The 2,192-nt window shown below is 49.6% G+C and overlaps 1 protein-coding gene across 1 annotated transcript in view; it reads left to right on the top strand.

Annotated features, from left to right (window-relative positions):
* SLC5A10 (solute carrier family 5 member 10) overlaps positions 1–2,192 on the top strand; it is a 57,684-nt gene that overhangs the window by 41,342 nt on the left and 14,150 nt on the right.

Below are 2,192 nucleotides of genomic sequence, written 5' to 3'. Positions count from 1 at the left end.
CCCCGCCCACCCCGCCGCCGCCACCTGCGGTCACGTGCCGCCCGGGGGGCGGGGCCGGAAGCTGATTCACCACCCCTCCCCCCAAACCCCCGAGGGACATCGGCGCGGGGTGCCTGTGCACCGCGTTTCCTCCGCTGCTTCCCGCGCCGGGTGGCGGAATTCTGGAAAGCCCAGGGACCAAAATCCAACAGCTCCTGGAACATTGCAGCCCAGAGAGGGACAGTGTTCTTACTGAGAACACACAGCAAGTCAACAACATTTGCACCGCCCCTCCCCCTGACCGCGGGGCCTGTTGGTAAACTTGGTCCAACCCTACCAGTATCCAGTTTCCGAGGTGGGACGGGGAGTCTGTGCAGGTACCCAGCTGTCGGGTTGTGGAAGTAGAGTTGGGGTACTGGACTCGGAGAGGCCCCACGGCAAGGATAGGGCACCGTCTGACCCATACTCAGGATGGAGCCTTTACAGAGCCTGGTGTGCAGAGAGCAGATAGATACCCAGTTCTTAGTCACTAGCCCTGCTCCCTGCTGGGAGGGGTAACCCCCCAGGACTGGTCCCACATGATGAGCAGCGCCCTCCTGAACCCTGGGATGGGGAGAGCCAGAGAGGGCTGCTGTGGGCTGGAGTCAGGCCCAACTCTTGCGCACACACCTCCATCTTCCCCACCCCACTCAGCCACAGAGAAGAGGCAGGCGGTCCCAGGCGGCCAGCGCTGCTTTTGGGGTCCTGAAGCCTGATTTATATAGCCTCACTGCCAAGGATCCAGAACGAGAGTTTCCGGGCCTCAGCTTCTCCTTTTGCTCTTCTGACTGCACGTAGGCCCTGGGGCTCATGAAGGGAATCCTGGCTCTCAGGGCTGAAAGGCATGAAGCCCTCCAACCTTGCAGTTACGTGACCGAATTTACAGATGCACAGGAAGTTGTTAACAACACCACCACCACCACCACACCAACAGAGAGGTCGCAGGGATCCTTCTCCCAGTTTCTCCCTGTGGTATCATCTTGTAGAACTCTAGTACAATAATACAATAGCCAGAAAATTGACATCGGTGCAATCCAGAACTTGTTCAGATTTCAGCAGTTTACAAGTGTTCTTGTGTGTGTGTGTGTGTGTGTGTGTGTGTGTGTAACTTTACCACATGTGTAGATTTGTGTGGCTGAAACCTCCCTCACTACCCACACCTCCATCCCTGACCCCTGTCAACGACAACATCTGTTCTCCATCTCTGCAATGTTGTTATTTCAAGATGTTATATAAATGGGAAGTACAGCATATAACCTTCAGGGATTAGCTTTTTCTCCCACTCGGCATAATTCTCTGGCAAGTCATCCAGGTCATTTGTGCATATCCGCAGCTTGTTTGTTTCTGTTGCTGGCTAGTATTCATGGCATGGGGGGACCAGAGTCTGTTCAACCATCTCTCCTGTTGAAGGACAATGGGTTGTTTCCAGTTTGGGGCTATTATGAATTTAGCTGCTATGAACGTTCATATGCATATTATACATATTCATTTGTATATATGTTGTGTTATGTATATTTTACATTCCTACCAATAACATACAAGCAATCCAGTTTCTCCACATCCTTGCCAACATTTTATGTTGTCACAATTTTTTTATTTTAGCCACACTGATAGGTGTGTAATAACCTCTTCCTATGGTGTTAATTTGCACTTTCCTAATGACTAATGATATAGAACATGTTTTCATGTGCTTATTTGCCAGCTGTCTGGCCTCTTCAGTGAAATGCGTGTTCATGTGTTTTGCCCATTTTCTAAGTGGATTGTTTGGTGTTTCCTGTTGAGTTTCGAGAGCTCTTTATACTTTTCAAAAAAAATTTTTTTATTGTTATGTTGATCACCATACATTACCTCATTAGTTTTGGATGTAGTGTTCCATGATTCATTGTTTGTGCATAACACCCAGTGCTCCACGCAGAACGTGCCCTCTTTAATACCCATCACCAGGTTAACCCATCCCCCCACCCCCCTCCCCTCTAGAACCCTCAGTTTGTTTTTCAGAGTCCATCGTCTCTCATGGTTGGTCTCCCCCTCCGATTTCCCCCCTTCATTCTTCCCCTCCTGCTATCTTCTTCTTTTTTTTTCTTAATATATATTGCATTATTTGTTTCAGAGGTAGAGATCTGCGATTCAACAGTCTTGCACAATTCACAGCACTCGCCATAGCACATACCCTC

Source organism: Zalophus californianus, chromosome 16 (assembly GCF_009762305.2).
Source record: "Zalophus californianus isolate mZalCal1 chromosome 16, mZalCal1.pri.v2, whole genome shotgun sequence".
Classification (NCBI taxonomy): Eukaryota; Metazoa; Chordata; class Mammalia; order Carnivora; family Otariidae; genus Zalophus; species Zalophus californianus.
The sequence above is the reverse complement of the archived record's forward strand: the minus strand, read 5'-3'. Positions and strand labels throughout refer to the sequence as shown.